Source organism: Phalangium opilio, unplaced genomic scaffold (assembly GCF_054372755.1).
Source record: "Phalangium opilio isolate 3A_F unplaced genomic scaffold, DU_Popi_V2 ptg000019l_1, whole genome shotgun sequence".
NCBI classification, from domain to species: Eukaryota; Metazoa; Arthropoda; class Arachnida; order Opiliones; family Phalangiidae; genus Phalangium; species Phalangium opilio.
The window spans coordinates 2,418,769-2,442,283 of record NW_028324152.1 but is presented as its reverse complement, the minus strand read 5'-3'; the positions used below and the strand labels follow the sequence as shown (position 1 = coordinate 2,442,283).

At 44.4% G+C, this 23,515-nt stretch overlaps 8 non-coding genes and 20 pseudogenes across 8 annotated transcripts; all 28 read right to left on the bottom strand.

Annotated features, from left to right (window-relative positions):
• Nucleotides 1-15,747: 15,747 nt before the first annotated feature.
• LOC149698609 (5S ribosomal RNA) lies at nt 15,748-15,866 on the bottom strand. Its single transcript, XR_016382207.1, has one exon. It is a non-coding gene; the product is annotated as a 5S ribosomal RNA (ribosomal RNA).
• A 122-nt stretch (nt 15,867-15,988) lies between these two features.
• LOC149698608 (5S ribosomal RNA) lies at nt 15,989-16,090 on the bottom strand (annotated as a pseudogene).
• Nucleotides 16,091-16,275: 185 nt separating this feature from the next.
• Nucleotides 16,276-16,377, bottom strand: LOC149698607 (5S ribosomal RNA; annotated as a pseudogene).
• A 132-nt stretch (nt 16,378-16,509) lies between these two features.
• LOC149698606 (5S ribosomal RNA) lies at nt 16,510-16,628 on the bottom strand (annotated as a pseudogene).
• A 123-nt stretch (nt 16,629-16,751) lies between these two features.
• LOC149698605 (5S ribosomal RNA) lies at nt 16,752-16,853 on the bottom strand (annotated as a pseudogene).
• Nucleotides 16,854-17,269: 416 nt separating this feature from the next.
• LOC149698604 (5S ribosomal RNA) lies at nt 17,270-17,388 on the bottom strand. Its single transcript, XR_016382319.1, has one exon. It is a non-coding gene; the product is annotated as a 5S ribosomal RNA (ribosomal RNA).
• A 133-nt stretch (nt 17,389-17,521) lies between these two features.
• Nucleotides 17,522-17,640, bottom strand: LOC149698603 (5S ribosomal RNA). Its single transcript, XR_016382390.1, has one exon. It is a non-coding gene; the product is annotated as a 5S ribosomal RNA (ribosomal RNA).
• Nucleotides 17,641-17,759: 119 nt separating this feature from the next.
• On the bottom strand, nt 17,760-17,861 carry LOC149698602 (5S ribosomal RNA; annotated as a pseudogene).
• Nucleotides 17,862-18,046: 185 nt separating this feature from the next.
• On the bottom strand, nt 18,047-18,148 carry LOC149698601 (5S ribosomal RNA; annotated as a pseudogene).
• Nucleotides 18,149-18,280: 132 nt separating this feature from the next.
• LOC149698600 (5S ribosomal RNA) lies at nt 18,281-18,399 on the bottom strand (annotated as a pseudogene).
• A 133-nt stretch (nt 18,400-18,532) lies between these two features.
• Nucleotides 18,533-18,651, bottom strand: LOC149698599 (5S ribosomal RNA). The gene has a single exon (XR_016382389.1). It is a non-coding gene; the product is annotated as a 5S ribosomal RNA (ribosomal RNA).
• A 122-nt stretch (nt 18,652-18,773) lies between these two features.
• Nucleotides 18,774-18,875, bottom strand: LOC149698598 (5S ribosomal RNA; annotated as a pseudogene).
• Nucleotides 18,876-19,060: 185 nt separating this feature from the next.
• Nucleotides 19,061-19,162, bottom strand: LOC149698597 (5S ribosomal RNA; annotated as a pseudogene).
• A 132-nt stretch (nt 19,163-19,294) lies between these two features.
• On the bottom strand, nt 19,295-19,413 carry LOC149698596 (5S ribosomal RNA; annotated as a pseudogene).
• A 133-nt stretch (nt 19,414-19,546) lies between these two features.
• LOC149698595 (5S ribosomal RNA) lies at nt 19,547-19,665 on the bottom strand. The gene has a single exon (XR_016382387.1). It is a non-coding gene; the product is annotated as a 5S ribosomal RNA (ribosomal RNA).
• A 122-nt stretch (nt 19,666-19,787) lies between these two features.
• LOC149698594 (5S ribosomal RNA) lies at nt 19,788-19,889 on the bottom strand (annotated as a pseudogene).
• A 185-nt stretch (nt 19,890-20,074) lies between these two features.
• On the bottom strand, nt 20,075-20,176 carry LOC149698593 (5S ribosomal RNA; annotated as a pseudogene).
• A 132-nt stretch (nt 20,177-20,308) lies between these two features.
• On the bottom strand, nt 20,309-20,427 carry LOC149698592 (5S ribosomal RNA; annotated as a pseudogene).
• A 133-nt stretch (nt 20,428-20,560) lies between these two features.
• LOC149698591 (5S ribosomal RNA) lies at nt 20,561-20,679 on the bottom strand. Its single transcript, XR_016382152.1, has one exon. It is a non-coding gene; the product is annotated as a 5S ribosomal RNA (ribosomal RNA).
• Nucleotides 20,680-20,990: 311 nt separating this feature from the next.
• LOC149698590 (5S ribosomal RNA) lies at nt 20,991-21,092 on the bottom strand (annotated as a pseudogene).
• A 132-nt stretch (nt 21,093-21,224) lies between these two features.
• On the bottom strand, nt 21,225-21,343 carry LOC149698589 (5S ribosomal RNA; annotated as a pseudogene).
• A 133-nt stretch (nt 21,344-21,476) lies between these two features.
• On the bottom strand, nt 21,477-21,595 carry LOC149698588 (5S ribosomal RNA). The gene has a single exon (XR_016382141.1). It is a non-coding gene; the product is annotated as a 5S ribosomal RNA (ribosomal RNA).
• Nucleotides 21,596-21,906: 311 nt separating this feature from the next.
• Nucleotides 21,907-22,008, bottom strand: LOC149698587 (5S ribosomal RNA; annotated as a pseudogene).
• Nucleotides 22,009-22,140: 132 nt separating this feature from the next.
• LOC149698586 (5S ribosomal RNA) lies at nt 22,141-22,259 on the bottom strand (annotated as a pseudogene).
• A 133-nt stretch (nt 22,260-22,392) lies between these two features.
• LOC149698585 (5S ribosomal RNA) lies at nt 22,393-22,511 on the bottom strand. Its single transcript, XR_016382130.1, has one exon. It is a non-coding gene; the product is annotated as a 5S ribosomal RNA (ribosomal RNA).
• Nucleotides 22,512-22,822: 311 nt separating this feature from the next.
• LOC149698584 (5S ribosomal RNA) lies at nt 22,823-22,924 on the bottom strand (annotated as a pseudogene).
• A 132-nt stretch (nt 22,925-23,056) lies between these two features.
• LOC149698583 (5S ribosomal RNA) lies at nt 23,057-23,175 on the bottom strand (annotated as a pseudogene).
• Nucleotides 23,176-23,298: 123 nt separating this feature from the next.
• Nucleotides 23,299-23,400, bottom strand: LOC149698582 (5S ribosomal RNA; annotated as a pseudogene).
• Nucleotides 23,401-23,515: the final 115 nt, after the last annotated feature.

Below are 23,515 nucleotides of genomic sequence, written 5' to 3'. Positions count from 1 at the left end.
CCGAACGCGCTAACCATTGAGCCACGGAAGCTCAGAAATTCAATGGTTGTCAGGTATTGTGGAAAAACTTTGACTTTTTACGTCACATCTGAGACCTCACAACACCGCTCCCGTATGGGCTCGAACCACCAACCTTTCGGTTAACAGCCGAACGCGCTAACCATTGCGCCACGGAAGCCCAAAAATTAAGTGGCCGTCAGGTATTGTGGAAAAACTTTGACTTTTTACGTCACATATGAGACTCCACAACACCGCTCCGGGATGGCTCGAACCACCAACCTTTCGGTTAACAGCCGAATGCGCTAACCATTGCGCCACGGAAGCCCAAAAAATAAATGTTCGTCAGGAATTGTGGGAAAACTTTGACTTTTTACGTCACATCTGAGGCCTCACAACACCGCTCCTGGGTGGGCTCGAACCAACGACCTTTCGGTTAACAGCCGAACGCACTAAGCATTGCGCCATGGAAGCTTAGAATTTAAAATGTTGTCAGGTATTGTGGAAAAACTTTGGCTTTTTACGTTCCTTCTGAGATCTCACAACACCGCTCCCGGGTGGCCCGAACCACCAAGCATTCGGTTAACAGATGAACGCGATAACCGTTGCACAACGGAAGCCCAAAAATTATATCGTCGTCAGGTATTGTGGAAAAACTTTGACTTTTTACGTCACATCTGAGACCTCACAACACCGCTCCCGGATGAGCTCGTACCACCAACCTTTCAGTTAACAGCCGAACGCGCTAACCATTGAGCCACGAAAGCTCAGAAATTCAATGGTTGTCAGGCATTGTGGAAAAACTTTGACTTTTTACGTCACATCTGAGACCTCACAACACCGCTCCCGTATGGGCTCGAACCACCAACCTTTCGGTTAACAGCCGAACGCGCTAACCATTGCGCCACGGAAGCCCAAAAATTAAATGGCCGTCAGGTATTGTGGAAAAACTTTGACTTTTTACGTCACATATGAGACTCCACAAAACCGCTCCGGGATGGGCTCGAACCACCAACCTTTCGGTTAACAGCCGAATGCGCTAACCATTGCGCCACGGAAGCCCAAAAAATAAATGTTCGTCAGGTATTGTGGGAAAACTTTGACTTTTTACGTCACATCTGAGGCCTGACAACACCGCTCCCGGGTGGGCTCGAACCACCGACCTTTCGGTTAACAGCCCAACGCACTAAGCATTGCGCCATGGAAGCTTAGAATTTAAAATGTTGTCAGGTATTGTGGAAAAACTTTGGCTTTTTACGTTCCTTCTGAGATCTCACAACACCGCTCCCGGGTGGCCCGAACCACCAACCATTCGGTTAACAGATGAACGCGATAACCGTTGCGCAACGGAAGCCCAAAAATTATATCGTCGTCAGGTATTGTGGAAAAACTTTGACTCTTTACGTCACATCTGAGACCTCACAACACCGCTCCCGGATGGGCTCGAACCACCAACCATTCAGTTAACAGCCTAACGCGCTAACCATTGAGCCACGGAAGCTCAGAAATTCAATGGTTGTCAGGTATTGTGGAAAAACTGACTTTTTACGTAACATCTGAGACCTCACAACACCGCTCCCGTATGGGCTCGAACCACCAACCTTTCGGTTAACAGCCGAACGCGCTAACCATTGCGCCACGGAAGCCCAAAAATTAAATGTTCGTCAGGAATTGTGGGAAAACTTTGACTTTTTACGTCACATCTGAGGCCTCACAACACCGCTCCTGGGTGGGCTCGAACCAACGACCTTTCGGTTAACAGCCGAACGCACTAAGCATTGCGCCATGGAAGCTTAGAATTTAAAATGTTGTCAGGTATTGTGGAAAAACTTTGGCTTTTTACGTTCCTTCTGAGATCTCACAACACCGCTCCCGGGTGGCCCGAACCACCAAGCATTCGGTTAACAGATGAACGCGATAACCGTTGCACAACGGAAGCCCAAAAATTATATCGTCGTCAGGTATTGTGGAAAAACTTTGACTTTTTACGTCACATCTGAGACCTCACAACACCGCTCCCGGATGAGCTCGTACCACCAACCTTTCAGTTAACAGCCGAACGCGCTAACCATTGAGCCACGAAAGCTCAGAAATTCAATGGTTGTCAGGCATTGTGGAAAAACTTTGACTTTTTACGTCACATCTGAGACCTCACAACACCGCTCCCGTATGGGCTCGAACCACCAACCTTTCGGTTAACAGCCGAACGCGCTAACCATTGCGCCACGGAAGCCCAAAAATTAAATGGCCGTCAGGTATTGTGGAAAAACTTTGACTTTTTACGTCACATATGAGACTCCACAAAACCGCTCCGGGATGGGCTCGAACCACCAACCTTTCGGTTAACAGCCGAATGCGCTAACCATTGCGCCACGGAAGCCCAAAAAATAAATGTTCGTCAGGTATTGTGGGAAAACTTTGACTTTTTACGTCACATCTGAGGCCTGACAACACCGCTCCCGGGTGGGCTCGAACCACCGACCTTTCGGTTAACAGCCCAACGCACTAAGCATTGCGCCATGGAAGCTTAGAATTTAAAATGTTGTCAGGTATTGTGGAAAAACTTTGGCTTTTTACGTTCCTTCTGAGATCTCACAACACCGCTCCCGGGTGGCCCGAACCACCAACCATTCGGTTAACAGATGAACGCGATAACCGTTGCGCAACGGAAGCCCAAAAATTATATCGTCGTCAGGTATTGTGGAAAAACTTTGACTCTTTACGTCACATCTGAGACCTCACAACACCGCTCCCGGATGGGCTCGAACCACCAACCATTCAGTTAACAGCCTAACGCGCTAACCATTGAGCCACGGAAGCTCAGAAATTCAATGGTTGTCAGGTATTGTGGAAAAACTGACTTTTTACGTAACATCTGAGACCTCACAACACCGCTCCCGTATGGGCTCGAACCACCAACCTTTCGGTTAACAGCCGAACGCGCTAACCATTGCGCCACGGAAGCCCAAAAATTAAATGTTCGTCAGGAATTGTGGGAAAACTTTGACTTTTTACGTCACATCTGAGGCCTCACAACACCGCTCCTGGGTGGGCTCGAACCAACGACCTTTCGGTTAACAGCCGAACGCACTAAGCATTGCGCCATGGAAGCTTAGAATTTAAAATGTTGTCAGGTATTGTGGAAAAACTTTGGCTTTTTACGTTCCTTCTGAGATCTCACAACACCGCTCCCGGGTGGCCCGAACCACCAACCATTCGGTTAACAGATGAACGCGATAACCGTTGCGCAACGGAAGCCCAAAAATTATATCGTCGTCAGGTATTGTGGAAAAACTTTGACTTTCTACGTCACATATGAGACCTCACAACACCGCTCCCGGATGGGCTCGCACCACCAACCTTTCAGTTAACAGCCGAACGCGCTAACCATTGAGCCACGGAAGCTCAGAAATTCAATGGTTGTCAGGTATTGTGGAAAAACTTTGACTTTTTACGTCACATCTGAGACCACACAACACCGCTCCCGTATGGGCTCGAACCACCAACCTTTCGGTTAACAGCCGAACGCGCTAACCATTGCGCCACGGAAGCCCAAAAATTAAATGGCCGTCAGGTATGGTGGAAAAACTTTGACTTTTTACGTCACATATGAGACTCCACAAAACCGCTCCGGGATGGGCTCGAACCACCAACCTTTCGGTTAACAGCCGAATGCGCTAACCATTGCGCCACGGAAGCCCAAAAAATAAATGTTCGTCAGGTATTGTGGGAAAACTTTGACTTTTTACGTCACATCTGAGGCCTCACAACACCGCTCCCGGGTGGGCTCGAACCACCGACCGTTCGGTTAACAGCCGAACGCACTAAGCATTGCGCCATGGAAGCTTAGAATTTAAAATGTTGTCACGTATTGTGGAAAAACTTTGACTTTTTACGTCACATCTGAGACCTCACAACACCGCTCTCGGATGGGCTCAACCACCAACCTTTCAGTTAACAGCCGAACGCGCTAACCATTGAGCCACGGAAGCTCAGAAATTCAATGGTTGTCAGGTATTGTGGAAAAACTTTGACTTTTTACGTCACATCTGAGACCTCACAACACCGCTCCCGTATGGGCTCGAACCACCAACCTTTCGGTTAACAGCCGAACGCGCTAACCATTGCGCCACGGAAGCCCAAAAATTAAATGGCCGTCAGGTATGGTGGAAAAACTTTGACTTTTTACGTCACATATGAGACTCCACAAAACCGCTCCGGGATGGGCTCGAACCACCAACCTTTCGGTTAACAGCCGAATGCGCTAACCATTGCGCCACGGAAGCCCAAAAAATAAATGTTCGTCAGGTATTGTGGGAAAACTTTGACTTTTTACGTCACATCTGAGGCCTCACAACACCGCTCCCGGGTGGGCTCGAACCACCGACCTTTCGGTTAACAGCCGAACGCACTAAGCATTGCGCCATGGAAGCTTAGAATTTAAAATGTTGTCACGTATTGTGGAAAAACTTTGACTTTTTACGTCACATCTGAGACCTCACAACACCGCTCTCGGATGGGCTCGAACCACCAACCTTTCATTTAACAGCCGAACGCGCTAACCATTGAGCCACGGAAGCTCAGAAATTCAATGGTTGTCAGGTATTGTGGAAAAACTTTGACTTTTTACGTCACATCTGAGACCTCACAACACCGCTCCCGTATGGGCTCGAACCACCAACCTTTCGGTTAACAGCCGAACGCGCTAACCATCGCGCCACGGAAGCCCAAAAATTAAATGGCCGTCAGGTATGGTGGAAAAACTTTGACTTTTTACGTCACATATGAGACTCCACAAAACCGCTCCGGGATGGGCTCGAACCACCAACCTTTCGGTTAACAGTCGAATGCGCTAACCATTGCGCCACGGAAGCCCAAAAAATAAATGTTCGTCAGGTATTGTGGGAAAACTTTGACTTTTTACGTCAGATCTGAGGCCTCACAACACCGCTCCCGGGTGGGCTCGAACCACCGACCTTTCGGTTAACAGCCGAACGCACTAAGCATTGCGCCATGGAAGCTTAGAATTTAAAATGTTGTCACGTATTGTGGAAAAACTTTGACTTTTTACGTCACATCTGAGACCTCACAACACCGCTCTCGGATGGGCTCGAACCACCAACCTTTCAGTTAACAGCCGAACGCGCTAACCATTGAGCCACGGAAGCTCAGAAATTCAATGGTTGTCAGGTATTGTGGAAAAACTTTGACTTTTTACGTCACATCTGAGACCTCACAACACCGCTCTCGGATGGGCTCGAACCACCAACCTTTCGGTTAACAGCCGAATGCGCTAACCATTGCGCCACGGAAGCCCAAAAAATAAATGTTCGTCAGGTATGTGGGAAAACTTTGACTTTTTACGTCACATATGAGGCCTCACAACACCGCTCCCGGGTGGGCTCGAACCACCGACCTTTCGGTTAACAGCCGAACGCACTAAGCATTGCGCCATGGAAGCTTAGAATTTAAAATGTTGTCACGTATTGTGGAAAAACTTTGACTTTTTACGTCACATCTGAGACCTCACAACACCGCTCCCGGATGGACTCGAACCACCAACCTTTCAGTTAACAGCCGAACGCGCTAACCACTGAGCCACGGAAGCTCAGAAATTCAATGGTTGTCAGGTATTGTGGGAAAACTTTGACTTTTTACGTCACATCTGAGGCCTCACAACACCGCTCCCGGGTGGGCTCGAACCACCGACCTTTCGGTTAACAGCCGAACGCACTAAGCATTGCGCCATGGAAGCTTAGAATTTAAAATGTTGTCACGTATTGTGGAAAAACTTTGACTTTTTACGTCACATCTGAGACCTCACAACACCGCTCTCGGATGGGCTCGAACCACCAACCTTTCAGTTAACAGCCGAACGCGCTAACCATTGAGCCACGGAAGCTCAGAAATTCAATGGTTGTCAGGTATTGTGGAAAAACTTTGACTTTTTACGTCACATCTGAGACCTCACAACACCGCTCCCGTATGGGCTCGAACCACCAACCTTTCGGTTAACAGCCGAACGCGCTAACCATTGCGCCACGGAAGCCCAAAAATTAAATGGCCGTCAGGTATGGTGGAAAAACTTTGACTTTTTACGTCACATATGAGACTCCACAAAACCGCTCCGGGATGGGCTCGAACCACCAACCTTTCGGTTAACAGCCGAATGCGCTAACCATTGCGCCACGGAAGCCCAAAAAATAAATGTTCGTCAGGTATTGTGGGAAAACTTTGACTTTTTACGTCACATCTGAGGCCTCACAACACCGCTCCCGGGTGGGCTCGAACCACCGACCTTTCGGTTAACAGCCGAACGCACTAAGCATTGCGCCATGGAAGCTTAGAATTTAAAATGTTGTCACGTATTGTGGAAAAACTTTGACTTTTTACGTCACATCTGAGACCTCACAACACCGCTCTCGGATGGGCTCGAACCACCAACCTTTCAATTAACATCCGAACGCGCTAACCATTGAGCCACGGAAGCTCAGAAATTCAATGGTTGTCAGGTATTGTGGAAAAACTTTGACTTTTTACGTCACATCTGAGACCTCACAACACCGCTCTCGGATGGGCTCGAACCACCAACCTTTCGGTTAACAGCCGAATGCGCTAACCATTGCGCCACGGAAGCCCAAAAAATAAATGTTCGTCAGGTATTGTGGGAAAACTTTGACTTTTTACGTCACATCTGAGGCCTCACAACACCGCTCCCGGGTGGGCTCGAACCACCGACCTTTCGGTTAACAGCCGAACGCACTAAGCATTGCGCCATGGAAGCTTAGAATTTAAAATGTTGTCACGTATTGTGGAAAAACTTTGACTTTTTACGTCACATCTGAGACCTCACAACACCGCTCCCGGATGGACTCGAACCACCAACCTTTCAGTTAACAGCCGAACGCGCTAACCACTGAGCCACGGAAGCTCAGAAATTCAATGGTTGTCAGTTATTGTGGGAAAACTTTGACTTTTTACGTCACATCTGAGGCCTCACAACACCGCTCCCGGGTGGGCTCGAACCACCGACCTTTCGGTTAACAGCCGAACGCACTAAGCATTGCGCCATGGAAGCTTAGAATTTAAAATGTTGTCACGTATTGTGGAAAAACTTTGACTTTTTACGTCACATCTGAGACCTCACAACACCGCTCTCGGATGGGCTCGAACCACCAACCTTTCAGTTAACAGCCGAACGCGCTAACCATTGAGCCACGGAAGCTCAGAAATTCAATGGTTGTCAGGTATTGTGGAAAAACTTTGACTTTTTACGTCACATCTGAGACCTCACAACACCGCTCCCGTATGGGCTCGAACCACCAACCTTTCGGTTAACAGCCGAACGCGCTAACCATTGCGCCACGGAAGCCCAAAAATGAAATGGCCGTCAGGTATGGTGGGAAAACTTTGACTTTTTACGTCACATCTGAGGCCTCACAACACCGCTCCCGGGTGGGCTCGAACCACCGACCTTTCGGTTAACAGCCGAACGCACTAAGCATTGCGCCATGGAAGCTTAGAATTTAAAATGTTGTCACGTATTGTGGAAAAACTTTGACTTTTTACGTCACATCTGAGACCTCACAACACCGCTCCCGGATGGACTCGAACCACCAACCTTTCAGTTAACAGCCGAACGCGCTAACCATTGAGCCACGGAAGCTCAGAAATTCAATGGTTGTCAGGTATTGTGGGAAAACTTTGACTTTTTACGTCACATCTGAGGCCTCACAACACCGCTCCCGGGTGGGCTCGAACCACCGACCTTTCGGTTAACAGCCGAACGCACTAAGCATTGCGCCATGGAAGCTTAGAATTTAAAATGTTGTCACGTATTGTGGAAAAACTTTGACTTTTTACGTCACATCTGAGACCTCACAACACCGCTCTCGGATGGGCTCGAACCACCAACCTTTCAGTTAACAGCCGAACGCGCTAACCATTGTGCCACGGAAGCTCAGAAATTCAATGGTTGTCAGGTATTGTGGAAAAACTTTGACTTTTTACGTCACATCTGAGACCTCACAACACCGCTCCCGTATGGGCTCGAACCACCAACCTTTCGGTTAACAGCCGAACGCGCTAACCATTGCGCCACGGAAGCCCAAAAATTAAATGGCCGTCAGGTATGGTGGAAAAACTTTGACTTTTTACGTCACATCTGAGACCTCACAACACCGCTCCCGTATGGGCTCGAACCACCAACCTTTCGGTTAACAGCCGAACGCGCTAACCATTGCGCCACGGAAGCCCAAAAATTAAATGGCCGTCAGGTATTGTGGAAAAACTTTGACTTTTTACGTCACATATGAGACTCCACAACACCGCTCCGGGATGGCTCGAACCACCAACCTTTCGGTTAACAGACGAATGCGCTAACCATTGCGCCACGGAAGCCCAAAAAATAAATGGCCGTCAGGTATTGTGGAAAAACTTTGACTTTTTACGTCACATATGAGACTCCACAAAACCGCTCCGAGATGGGCTCGAACCACCAACCTTTCGGTTAACAGCCGAATGCGCTAACCATTGTGCCACGGAAGCCCAAAAAATAAATGTTCGTCAGGTATTGAGGGAAAACTTTGACTTTTTACGTCACATCTGAGGCCTCACAACACCGCTCCCGGGTGGGCTCGAACCACCGACCTTTCGGTTAACAGCCGAACGCACTAAGCATTGCGCCATGGAAGCTTAGAATTTAAAATGTTGTCAGGTATTGTGGAAAAACTTTGGCTTTTTACGTTCCTTCTGAGATCTCACAACACCGCTCCCGGGTGGCCCGAACCACCAACCATTCGGTTAACAGATGAACGCGATAACCGTTGCGCAACGGAAGCCCAAAAATTATATCGTCGTCAGGTATTGTGGAAAAACTTTGACTTTCTACGTCACATCTGAGACCTCACAACACCGCTCCCGGATGGGCTCGCACCACCAACCTTTCAGTTAACAGCCGAACGCGCTAACCATTGAGCCACGGAAGCTCAGAAATTCAATGGTTGTCAGGTATTGTGGAAAAACTTTGACTTTTTACGTCACATCTGAGACCTCACAACACCGCTCCCGTATGGGCTCGAACCACCAACCTTTCGGTTAACAGCCGAACGCGCTAACCATTGCGCCACGGAAGCCCAAAAATTAAATGTCCGTCAGGTATGGTGGAAAAACTTTGACTTTTTACGTCACATATGAGACTCCACAAAACCGCTCCGGGATGGGCTCGAACCACCAACCTTTCGGTTAACAGCCGAATGCGCTAACCATTGCGCCACGGAAGCCCAAAAAATAAATGTTCGTCAGGTATTGTGGGAAAACTTTGACTTTTTACGTCACATCTGAGGCCTCACAACACCGCTCCCGGGTGGGCTCGAACCACCGACCTTTCGGTTAACAGCCGAACGCACTAAGCATTGCGCCATGGAAGCTTAGAATTTAAAATGTTGTCACGTATTGTGGAAAAACTTTGACTTTTTACGTCACATCTGAGACCTCACAACACCGCTCTCGGATGGGCTCGAACCACCAACCTTTCAGTTAACAGCCGAACGCGCTAACCATTGAGCCACGGAAGCTCAGAAATTCAATGGTTGTCAGGTATTGTGGAAAAACTTTGACTTTTTACGTCACATCTGAGACCTCACAACACCGCTCTCGGATGGGCTCGAACCACCAACCTTTCGGTTAACAGCCGAATGCGCTAACCATTGCGCCACGGAAGCCCAAAAAATAAATGTTCGTCAGGTATTGTGGGAAAACTTTGACTTTTTACGTCACATCTGAGGCCTCACAACACCGCTCCCGGGTGGGCTCGAACCACCGACCTTTCGGTTAACAGCCGAACGCACTAAGCATTGCGCCATGGAAGCTTAGAATTTAAAATGTTGTCAGGTATTGTGGAAAAACTTTGACTTTTTACGTCACATCTGAGACCTCACAACACCGCTCCCGTATGGGCTCGAACCACCAACCTTTCGGTTAACAGCCGAACGCGCTAACCATTGCGCCACGGAAGCCCAAAAATTAAATGGCCGTCAGGTATTGTGGGAAAACTTTGACTTTTTACGTCACATATGAGACTCCACAACACCGCTCCGGGATGGCTCGAACCACCAACCTTTCGGTTAACAGCCGAATGCGCTAACCATTGCGCCACGGAAGCCCAAAAAATAAATGTTCGTCAGGAATTGTGGGAAAACTTTGACTTTTTACGTCACATCTGAGGCCTCACAACACCGCTCCCGGGTGGGCTCGAACCACCGACCTTTCGGTTAACAGCCGAAGGCACTAAGCATTGCGCCATGGAAGCTTAGAATTTAAAATGTTGTCAGGTATCGTGGAAAAACTTTGGCTTTTTACGTTCCTTCTGAGATCTCACAACACCGCTCCCGGGTGGCCCGAACCACAAACCATTCGGTTAACAGATGAACGCGATAACCGTTGCGCAACGGAAGCCCAAAAATTATATCGTCGTCATGTATTGTGGAAAAACTTTGACTTTTTACGTCACATCCGAGACCTCACAACACCGCTCCCGGATGGGCTCGAACCACCAACCTTTCAGTTAACAGCCGAACGCGCTAACCATTGAGCCACGGAAGCTCAGAAATTAAATGGCCGTCAGGTATTGTGGAAAAACTTTGACTTTTTACGTCACATATGAGACTCCACAAAACCGCTCCGGGATGGGCTCGAACCACCAACCTTTCGGTTAACAGCCGAATGCGCTAACCATTGCGCCACGGAAGCCCAAAAAATAAATGTTCGTCAGGTATTGTGGGAAAACTTTGACTTTTTACGTCACATCTGAGGCCTCACAACACCGCTCCCGGGTGGGCTCGAACCACCGACCTTTCGGTTAACAGCCGAACGCACTAAGCATTGCGCCATGGAAGCTTAGAATTTAAAATGTTGTCACGTATTGTGGAAAAACTTTGACTTTTTACGTCACATCTGAGACCTCACAACACCGCTCCCGGATGGACTCGAACCACCAACCTTTCAGTTAACAGCCGAACGCGCTAACCATTGAGCCACGGAAGCTCAGAAATTCAATGGTTGTCAGGTATTGTGGAAAAACTTTGACTTTTTACGTCACATCTGAGACCTCACAACACCGCTCCCGTATGGGCTCGAACCACCAACCTTTCGGTTAACAGCCGAACGCGCTAACCATTGCGCCACGGAAGCCCAAAAATTAAATGGCCGTCAGGTATTGTGGGAAAACTTTGACTTTTTACGTCACATATGAGACTCCACAACACCGCTCCGGGATGGCTCGAACCACCAACCTTTCGGTTAACAGCCGAATGCGCTAACCATTGCGCCACGGAAGCCCAAAAAATAAATGTTCGTCAGGAATTGTGGGAAAACTTTGACTTTTTACGTCACATCTGAGGCCTCACAACACCGCTCCCGGGTGGGCTCGAACCACCGACCTTTCGGTTAACAGCCGAACGCACTAAGCATTGCGCCATGGAAGCTTAGAATTTAAAATGTTGTCAGGTATCGTGGAAAAACTTTGGCTTTTTACGTTAATTCTGAGATCTCACAACACCGCTCCCGGGTGGCCCGAACCACCAACCATTCGGTTAACAGATGAACGCGATAACCGTTGCGCAACGGAAGCCCAAAAATTATATCGTCGTCAGGTATTGTGGAAAAACTTTGACTTTTTACGACACATCCGAGACCTCACAACACCGCTCCCGGATGGGCTCGAACCACCAACCTTTCAGTTAACAGCCGAACGCGCTAACCATTGAGCCACGGAAGCTCAGAAATTAAATGGCCGTCAGGTATTGTGGAAAAGCTTTGACTTTTTACGTCACATATGAGACTCCACAAAACCGCTCCGGGATGGGCTCGAACCACCAACCTTTCGGTTAACAGCCGAATGCGCTAACCATTGCGCCACGGAAGCCCAAAAAAATAAATGTTCGTCAGGTATTGTGGGAAAACTTTGACTTTTTACGTCACATCTGAGGCCTCACAACACCGCTCCCGGGTGGGCTCGAACCACCGACCTTTCGGTTAACAGCCGAACGCACTAAGCATTGCGCCATGGAAGCTTAGTATTTAAAATGTTGTCAGGTATTGTGGAAAAACTTTGGCTTTTTACGTTCCTTCTGAGATCTCACAACACCGCTCCCGGGTGGCCCGAACCACCAACCATTCGGTTAACAGATGAACGCGATAACCGTTGCGCAACGGAAGCCCAAAAATTATATCGTCGTCAGGTATTGTAGAAAAACTTTGACTTTTTACGTCACATCTGAGACCTCACAACACCGCTCCCGGATGGGCTCGAACCACCAACCTTTCAGTTAACAGCCGAACGCGCTAACCATTGAGCCACCGAAGCTCAGAAATTCAATGGTTGTCAGGTATTGTGGAAAAACTTTGACTTTTTACGTCACATATGAGACTCCACAAAACCGCTCCGGGATGGGCTCGAACCACCAACCTTTCGGTTAACAGCCGAATGCGCTAACCATTGCGCCACGGAAGCCCAAAAAATAAATGTTCGTCAGGTATTGTGGGAAAAATTGACTTTTTACGTCACATCTGAGGCCTCACAACACCGCTCTCGGGTGGGCTCGAACCACCGACCTTTCGGTTAACAGCCGAACGCACTAAGCATTGCGCCATGGAAGCTTAGAATTTAAAATGTTGTCAGGTATTGTGGAAAAACTTTGGCTTTTTACGTTCCTTCTGAGATCTCACAACACCGCTCCCGGGTGGCCCGAACCACAAACCTTTCGGTTAACAGATGAACGCGATAACCGTTGCGAAACGGAAGCCCAAAAATTATATCGTCGTCAGGTATTGTGGAAAAACTTTGACTTTATACGTCACATCTGAGACCTCACAACACCGCTCCCGGATGGGCTCGAACCTCCAACCTTTCAGTTAACAGCCGAACGCGCTAACCATTGAGCCACGGAAGCTCTGAAATTCAATGGTTGTCAGGTATTGTGGAAAAACTTTGACTTTTTACGTCACATCTGAGACCTCACAACACCGCTCCCGGATGGGCTCGAACCACCAACCTTTCGGTTAACAGCCGAACGCACTAAGCATTGCGCCAAGGAAGCTTAGAATTTAAAATGTTGTCAGGTATTGTGGAAAAACTTTGACTTTTTACGTTACATTTGATATCTCACAACACCGCTCCCAGGTGGGCTCGAACGACCAACCTTCCGGTTAACAGCCGAACGCTCTAACCATTGAGCCACGGAAGCTCAAAAATTAAATGGTTGTCAGGTATTGTGGAAAACTTATGACTTTTTACGCTACATCTGAGACCTCACAACACCGCTCCCGGATGGGTTCGAACCACCAACCTTTCGGTTAACAGCCGAACGCGCTAACCATTGAGCCACGGAAGCTCAGAAATTCAATGGTTGTCAGGTATTGTGGAAAAACTTTGACTTTTTACGTCACATCTGAGACCTCACAACACCGCTCCCGTATGGGCTCGAACCACCAACCTTTCGGTTAACAGCCGAACGCGCTAACCATTGCGCCACGGAAGCCCAAAAATTAAATGGCCGTCAGGTATTGTGGAAAAACTTTGACTTTTTACGTCACATATGAGACTCCACAAAACCGCTCCGGGATGGGCTCGAACCACCAACCTTTCGGTTAACAGCCGAATGCGCTAACCATTGCGCCACGGAAGCCCAAAAAATAAATGTTCGTCAGGTATTGTGGGAAAACTTTGACTTTTTGCGTCACATCTGAGGCCTCACAACACCGCTCCCGGGTGGGCTCGAACCACCGACCTTTCGGTTAACAGCCGAACGCACTAAGCATTGCGCCATGGAAGCTTAGAATTTAAAATGTTGTCAGGTATTGTGAAAAAACTTTGGCTTTTTACGTTCCTTCTGAGATCTCACAACACCGCTCCCGGGTGGCCCGAACCACCAACCATTCGGTTAACAGATGAACGCGATAACCGTTGCGCAACGGAAGCCCAAAAATTATATCGTCGTCAGGTATTGTGGAAAAACTTCGACTTTTTACGTCACATCTGAGACCTCACAACACCGCTCCCGGATGGGCTCGAACCACCAACCTTTCAGTTAACAGCCGAACGCGCTAACCATTGCGCCACGGAAGCTCAGAAATTCAATGGTTGTCAGGTATTGTGGAAAAACTTTGACTTTTTACGTCACATCTGAGACCTCACAACACCGCTCCCGTATGGGCTCGAACCACCAATCTTTCGGTTAACAGCCGAACGCGCTAACCATTGCGCCACGGAATCCCAAAAATTAAATGGCCGTCAGGTATTGTGGAAAAACTTTGACTTTTTACGTCACATATGAGACTCCACAAAACCGCTCCGGGATGGGCTCGAACCACCAACCTTTCGGTTAACAGCCGAATGCGCTAACCATTGCGCCACGGAAGCCCAAAAAATCAATGTTCGTCAGGTATTGTGGGAAAACTTTGACTTTTTACGTCACATCTGAGGCCTCACAACACCGCTCCCGGGTGGGCTCGAACCACCGACCTTTCGGTTAACAGCCGAACGCACTAAGCATTGCGCCATGGAAGCTTAGAATTTAAAATGTTGTCAGGTATTGTGGAAAAACTTTGGCTTTTTACGTTCCTTCTGAGATCTCACAACACCGCTCCCGGGTGGCCCGAACCACCAACCATTCGGTTAACAGATGAACGCGATAACCGTTGCGCAACGGAAGCCCAAAAATTATATCGTCGTCAGGTATTGTGGAAAAACTTTGACTTTTTACGTCACATCTGAGACCTCACAACACCGCTCCCGGATGGGCTCGAACCACCAACCTTTCGGTTAACAGCCGAATGCGCTAACCATTGCGCCACGGAAGCCCAAAAAATCAATGTTCGTCAGGTATTGTGGGAAAACTTTGACTTTTTACGTCACATCTGAGGCCTCACAACACCGCTCCCGGGTGGGCTCGAACCACCGACCTTTCGGTTAACAGCCGAACGCACTAAGCATTGCGCCATGGAAGCTTAGAATTTAAAATGTTGTCAGGTATTGTGGAAAAACTTTGACTTTTTACGTCACATCTGAGACCTCACAACACCGCTCCCGGATGGGCTCGAACCACCAACCTTTCAGTTAACAGCCGAACGCGCTAACCATTGAGCCACGGAAGCTCAGAAATTCAATGGTTGTCAGGTATTGTGGAAAAACTTTGACTTTTTACGTCACATCTGAGACCTCACAACACCGCTCCCGTATGGGCTCGAACCACCAACCTTTCGGTAAACAGCCGAACGCGCTAACCATTGCGCCACGGAAGCCCAAAAATTAAATGGCCGTCAGGTATTGTGGAAAAACTTTGACTTTTTACGTCACATATGAGACTCCACAACACCGCTCCGGGATGGCTCGAACCACCAACCTTTCGGTTAACAGCCGAATGCGCTAACCATTGCGCCACGGAAGCCCAAAAAATAAATGTTCGTCAGGAATTGTGGGAAAACTTTGACTTTTTACGTCACATCTGAGGCCTCACAACACCGCTCCCGGGTGGGCTCGAACCACCAACTGCGCTCAACGCTGCTTAACTTCGGTGATCGGACGAGAACCGGTGTTTTCAGCGTGACATGGCCGTTGCCGAGAGTGCTAGATAATAATTCGAATTTAAATTAAGTGAGAGAAATTAACCATCATTTTAAAACAATAACAAAAAGAAAATATGTTTGCTTTTTTCATATCTATTTGAATTTAAAAGAGGAAAAAAAATTAAAAGCCAACGGCACGTAGTATTCCTAAGTGGTCTCTCTCCCAAGTACTGACTGCGCTCGACGCTGCTTAACTTCGGTGATCGGACGAGAACCGGTGTTTTCAGCGTGATATGGCCGTTGCCGAGAGTGCTAGTTAATAATTTGAATTTAATTAACTTTCATCTTTATAAAACAATACCAAAAAGAAGATATGTTTGCTTTTTTCATATCTGATGGAATTTAAAAGAGGAAACAAAAGTGAAAAAGCCAACGGCACGCAAATTTCCAAGTACTGACTGCGCTCGACGCTGCTTAACTTCGGTGATCGGACGAGAACCGGTGTTTTCAGCGTGATATGGCCGTTGCCGAGAGTGGTATTTAATAATTTGAATTTAATTGACCTTCATCTTTATAAAACAATAACAAAAAGAAGACATGTTTGCTTTTTTCATATCTGATGGAATTCAAAACATCTTTATAAAACATTAACAAAAAGATATGTTTGCTTTTTTCATATCTGATGGAATTTAAAAGAGGAAACAAAAGTGAAAAAGCCAACGGCACGCAAATTTCCAAGTACTGACTGCGCTCGACGCTGCTTCACTTCGGTGATCGGACGAGAACCGGTGTTTTCAGCGTGACATGGCCGTTGCCGAGAGTGCTTGATAATAATTCGAATTTAAATTAAGTGAGACAAATTCACCATCATCTTCTAAAACAATAACAAAAAAAAAGTTTGCTTTTTTCATATCTATTGGAATTTAAAAGAGGAAAAAAAAGTGAAAAAGCCAACGGCACGCAGTGTTTCTAAGTGGTCTCCCTGCCAAGTTCTGACTGCGCTCGACGCTGTTTAACTTCGGTGATCGGACGAGAACCGGTGTTTTCAGCGTGATATGGCCGTTGCCGAGAGTGCTAGATAATAATTCGAATTTAAATTAACCTTCATCTTTATAAAACAATAACAAAAAGAAGATATGTTTGCTTTTTTCATATCTGATGGAATTTAAAAGAGGAAACAAAAGTGAAAAAGCCAACGGCACGCAAATTTCCAAGTACTGACTGCGCTCGACGCTGCTTAACTTCGGTGATCGGACGAGAACCGGTGTTTTCAGCGTGATATGGCCGTTGCCGAGAGTGGTATTTAATAATTTGAATTTAATTGACCTTCATCTTTATAAAACAATAACAAAAAGAAGATATGTTTGCTTTTTTCATATCTGATGGAATTTAAAACATCTTTATAAAACATTAACAAAAAGATATGTTTGCTTTTTTCATATCTGATGGAATTTAAAAGAGGAAACAAAAGTGAAAAAGCCAACGGCACGCAAATTTCCAAGTACTGACTGCGCTCGCGCTGCTTCACTTCGGTGATCGGACGAGAACCGGTGTTTTCAGCGTGACATGGCCGTTGCCGAGAGTGCTTGATAATAATTCGAATTTAAATTAAGTGAGACAAATTAACCATCATCTTCTAAAACAATAACAAAAAATATGTTTGCTTTTTTCATATCTATTTGAATTTAAAAGAGGAAAAAAAATTAAAAGCCAACGGCACGCAGTATTCCTAAGTGGTCTCCCTCCCAAGTACTGACTGCGCTCGACGCTGCTTAACTTCGGTGATCGGACGAGAACCGGTGTTTTCAGCGTGATATGGCCGTTGCCGAGAGAGCTAGATAATAATTCGAATTTAAATTAAGTGAGACAAATTAACCATCATTTTAAAACAATAACAAAAAGAAAATATGTTTGCTTTTTCATATCTATTGGAATTTAAAAGAGGAAAAAAAGGTGAAAAAGCCAACGGCACGCAGTGTTCCTAAGTGGTCTCCCTCCCAAGTACTGACTGCGCTCGACGCTGCTTAACTTCGGTGATCGGACGAGAACCGGTGTTTTCAGCGTGATATGGCCGTTGCCGAGAGTGCTAGATAATAATTCGAATTTAAATTAACCTTCATCTTTATAAAACAATAACAAAAAGATATGTTTGCTTTTTCATATCTGATGGAATTTAAAAGAGGAAACAAAAGTGAAAAAGCCAACGGCACGCAAATTTCCAAGTACTGACTGCGCTCGACGCTGCTTAACTTCGGTGATCGGACGAGAACCGGTGTTTTCAGCGTGATATGGCCGTTGCCGAGAGTGGTATTTAATAATTTGAATTTAATTGACCTTCATCTTTATAAAACAATAACAAAAAGAAGATATGTTTGCTTTTTTCATATCTGATGGAATTTAAAACATCTTTATAAAACATTAACAAAAAGATATGTTTGCTTTTTTCATATCTGATGGAATTTAAAAGAGGAAACAAAAGTGAAAAAGCCAACGGCACGCAAATTTCCAAGTACTGACTGCGCTCGACGCTGCTTCACTTCGGTGATCGGACGAGAACCGGTGTTTTCAGCGTGACATGGCCGTTGCCGAGAGTGCTTGATAATAATTCGAATTTAAATTAAGTGAGACAAATTAACCATCATCTTCTAAAACAATAACAAAAAAAAAGTTTGCTTTTTTCATATCTATTGGAATTTAAAAGAGGAAAAAAAAGTGAAAAAGCCAACGGCACGCAGTGTTTCTAAGTGGTCTCCCTGTCAAGTTCTGACTGCGCTCGACGCTGCTTAACTTCGGTGATCGGACGAGAACCGGTGTTTTCAGCGTGACATGGCCGTTGAAGAGAGTGCTAGATAATAATTCGAATTTAAATTAAGTGAGACAAATTAACCATCATTTTAAAACAATAACAAAAAGAAAATATGTTTGCTTTTTCATATCTATTGGAATTTAAAAGAGGAAAAAAAGGTGAAAAAGCCAACGGCACGCAGTGTTCCTAAGTGGTCTCCCTCCCAAGTACTGACTGCGCTCGACGCTGCTTAACTTCGGTGATCGGACGAGAACCGGTGTTTTCAGCGTGATATGGCCGTTGCCGAGAGTGCTAGATAATAATTCGAATTTAAATTAACCTTCATCTTTATAAAACAATAACAAAAAGAAGATATGTTTGCTTTTTCATATCTGATGGAATTTAAAAGAGGAAACAAAAGTGAAAAAGCCAACGGCACGCAAATTTCCAAGTACTGACTGCGCTCGACGCTGCTTAACTTCGGTGATCGGACGAGAACCGGTGTTTTCAGCGTGATATGGCCGTTGCCGAGAGTGGTATTTAATAATTTGAATTTAATTGACCTTCATCTTTATAAAACAATAACAAAAAGAAGATATGTTTGCTTTTTTCATATCTGATGGAATTTAAAACATCTTTATAAAACATTAACAAAAAGATATGTTTGCTTTTTTCATATCTGATGGAATTTAAAAGAGGAAACAAAAGTGAAAAAGCCAACGGCACGCAAATTTCCAAGTACTGACTGCGCTCGACGCTGCTTCACTTCGGTGATCGGACGAGAACCGGTGTTTTCAGCGTGACATGGCCGTTGCCGAGAGTGCTTGATAATAATTCGAATTTAAATTAAGTGAGACAAATTAACCATCATCTTCTAAAACAATAACAAAAAAAAAGTTTGCTTTTTTCATATCTATTGGAATTTAAAAGAGGAAAAAAAAGTGAAAAAGCCAACGGCACGCAGTGTTTCTAAGTGGTCTCCCTGTCAAGTTCTGACTGCGCTCGACGCTGCTTAACTTCGGTGATCGGACGAGAACCGGTGTTTTCAGCGTGACATGGCCGTTGCCGAGAGTGCTAGATAATAATTCGAATTTAAATTAAGTGAGACAAATTAACCATCATTTTAAAACAATAACAAAAAGAAAATATGTTTGCTTTTTCATATCTATTGGAATTTAAAAGAGGAAAAAAAGGTGAAAAAGCCAACGGCACGCAGTGTTCCTAAGTGGTCTCCCTCCCAAGTACTGACTGCGCTCGACGCTGCTTAACTTCGGTGATCGGACGAGAACCGGTGTTTTCAGCGTGATATGGCCGTTGCCGAGAGTGCTAGATAATAATTCGAATTTAAATTAACCTTCATCTTTATAAAACAATAACAAAAAGAAGATATGTTTGCTTTTTCATATCTGATGGAATTTAAAAGAGGAAACAAAAGTGAAAAAGCCAACGGCACGCAAATTTCCAAGTACTGACTGCGCTCGACGCTGCTTAACTTCGGTGATCGGACGAGAACCGGTGTTTTCAGCGTGATATGGCCGTTGCCGAGAGTGGTATTTAATAATTTGAATTTAATTGACCTTCATCTTTATAAAACAATAACAAAAAGAAGATATGTTTGCTTTTTTCATATCTGATGGAATTTAAAACATCTTTATAAAACATTAACAAAAAGATATGTTTGCTTTTTTCATATCTGATGGAATTTAAAAGAGGAAACAAAAGTGAAAAAGCCAACGGCACGCAAATTTCCAAGTACTGACTGCGCTCGACGCTGCTTCACTTCGGTGATCGGACGAGAACCGGTGTTTTCAGCGTGACATGGCCGTTGCCGAGAGTGCTTGATAATAATTCGAATTTAAATTAAGTGAGACAAATTAACCATCATCTTCTAAAACAATAACAAAAAAAAAGTTTGCTTTTTTCATATCTATTGGAATTTAAAAGAGGAAAAAAAAGTGAAAAAGCCAACGGCACGCAGTGTTTCTAAGTGGTCTCCCTGTCAAGTTCTGACTGCGCTCGACGCTGCTTAACTTCGGTGATCGGACGAGAACCGGTGTTTTCAGCGTGACATGGCCGTTGCCGAGAGTGCTAGATAATAATTCGAATTTAAATTAAGTGAGACAAATTAACCATCATTTTAAAACAATAACAAAAAGAAAATATGTTTGCTTTTTCATATCTATTGGAATTTAAAAGAGGAAAAAAAGGTGAAAAAGCCAACGGCACGCAGTGTTCCTAAGTGGTCTCCCTCCGAAGTACTAACTGCGCTCGACGCTGCTTAACTTCGGTGATCGGACGAGAACCGGTGTTTTCAGCGTGATATGGCCGTTGCCGAGAGTGGTATTTAATAATTTGAATTTAATTGACCTTCATCTTTATAAAACAATAACAAAAAGAAGATATGTTTGCTTTTTTCATATCTGATGGAATTTAAAACATCTTTATAAAACAATAACAAAAAGATATGTTTGCTTTTTTCATATCTGATGGAATTTAAAACATCTTTATAAAACAATAACAAAAAGATATGTTTGCTTTTTTCATATCTGATGGAATTTAAAACATCTTTATAAAACAATAACAAAAAGATATGTTTGCTTTTTTCATATCTGATGGAATTTAAAAGAGGAAACAAAAGTGAAAAAGCCAACGGCACGCAAATTTCCAAGTACTGACTGCGCTCGACGCTGCTTAACTTCGGTGATCGGACGAGAACCGGTGTTTTCAGCGTGACATGGCCGTTGCCGAGAGTGCTTGATAATAATTCGAATTTAAATTAAGTGAGACAAATTAACCATCATCTTCTAAAACAATAACAAAAAAAAAGTTTGCTTTTTTCATATCTATTGGAATTTAAATGAGGAAAAAAAAGTGAAAAAGCCAACGGCACGCAGTGTTTCTAAGTGGTCTCCCTGTCAAGTTCTGACTGCGCTCGACGCTGCTTAACTTCGGTGATCGGACGAGAACCGGTGTTTTCAGCGTGACATGGCCGTTGCCGAGAGTGATAGATAATAATTCGAATTTAAATTAAGTGAGACAAATTAACCATCATTTTAAAACAATAACAAAAAGAAAATATGTTTGCTTTTTCATATCTATTGGAATTTAAAAGAGGAAAAAAAGGTGAAAAAGCCAACGGCACGCAGTGTTCCTAAGTGGTCTCCCTCCGAAGTACTAACTGCGCTCGACGCTGCTTAACTTCGGTGATCGGACGAGAACCGGTGTTTTCAGCGTGATATGGCCGTTGCCGAGAGTGGTATTTAATAATTTGAATTTAATTGACCTTCATCTTTATAAAACAATAACAAAAAGAAGATATGTTTGCTTTTTTCATATCTGATGGAATTTAAAACATCTTTATAAAACAATAACAAAAAGATATGTTTGCTTTTTTCATATCTGATGGAATTTAAAACATCTTTATAAAACAATAACAAAAAGATATGTTTGCTTTTTTCATATCTGATGGAATTTAAAACATCTTTATAAAACAATAACAAAAAGATATGTTTGCTTTTTTCATATCTGATGGAATTTAAAAGAGGAAACAAAAGTGAAAAAGCCAACGGCACGCAAATTTCCAAGTACTGACTGCGCTCGACGCTGCTTAACTTCGGTGATCGGACGAGAACCGGTGTTTTCAGCGTGACATGGCCGTTGCCGAGAGTGCTTGATAATAATTCGAATTTAAATTAAGTGAGACAAATTAACCATCATCTTCTAAAACAATAACAAAAAAAAAGTTTGCTTTTTTCATATCTATTGGAATTTAAAAGAGGAAAAAAAAGTGAAAAAGCCAACGGCACGCAGTGTTTCTAAGTGGTCTCCCTGTCAAGTTCTGACTGCGCTCGACGCTGCTTAACTTCGGTGATCGGACGAGAACCGGTGTTTTCAGCGTGACATGGCCGTTGCCGAGAGTGCTAGATAATAATTCGAATTTAAATTAAGTGAGACAAATTAACCATCATTTTAAAACAATAACAAAAAGAAAATATGTTTGCTTTTTCATATCTATTGGAATTTAAAAGAGGAAAAAAAGGTGAAAAAGCCAACGGCACGCAGTGTTCCTAAGTGGTCTCCCTCCGAAGTACTAACTGCGCTCGACGCTGCTTAACTTCGGTGATCGGACGAGAACCGGTGTTTTCAGCGTGATATGGCCGTTGCCGAGAGTGGTATTTAATAATTTGAATTTAATTGACCTTCATCTTTATAAAACAATAACAAAAAGAAGATATGTTTGCTTTTTTCATATCTGATGGAATTTAAAACATCTTTATAAAACAATAACAAAAAGATATGTTTGCTTTTTTCATATCTGATGGAATTTAAAACATCTTTATAAAACAATAACAAAAAGATATGTTTGCTTTTTTCATATCTGATGGAATTTAAAACATCTTTATAAAACAATAACAAAAAGATATGTTTGCTTTTTTCATATCTGATGGAATTTAAAAGAGGAAACAAAAGTGAAAAAGCCAACGGCACGCAAATTTCCAAGTACTGACTGCGCTCGACGCTGCTTAACTTCGGTGATCGGACGAGAACCGGTGTTTTCAGCGTGACATGGCCGTTGCCGAGAGTGCTTGATAATAATTCGAATTTAAATTAAGTGAGACAAATTAACCATCATCTTCTAAAACAATAACAAAAAAAACGTTTGCTTTTTTCATATCTATTGGAATTTAAAAGAGGGAAAAAAAGTGAAAAAGCCAACGGAACGCAGTGTTCCTAAGTGGTCTCCCTCCCAAGTTCTGACTTCGCTTGACGCTGCTTAACTTCGGTGATCGGACGAGAACCGGTGTTTTCAGCGTGATATGGCCGTTGCCGAGAGTGCTAGATAATAATTCGAATTTAAATTAACCTTCATCTTTATAAAACAATAACAAAAAGAAGATATGTTTGCTTTTTTCATATCTGATGGAATTTAAAAGAGGAAACAAAAGTGAAAAAGCCAACGGCACGCAAATTTCCAAGTACTGACTGCGCTCGACGCTGCTTAACTTCGGTGATCGGACGAGAACCGGTGTTTTCAGCGTGATATGGCCGTTGCCGAGAGTGGTATTTAATAATTTGAATTTAATTGACCTTCATCTTTATAAAACAATAACAAAAAGAAGACATGTTTGCTTTTTTCATATCTGATGGAATTCAAAACATCTTTATAAA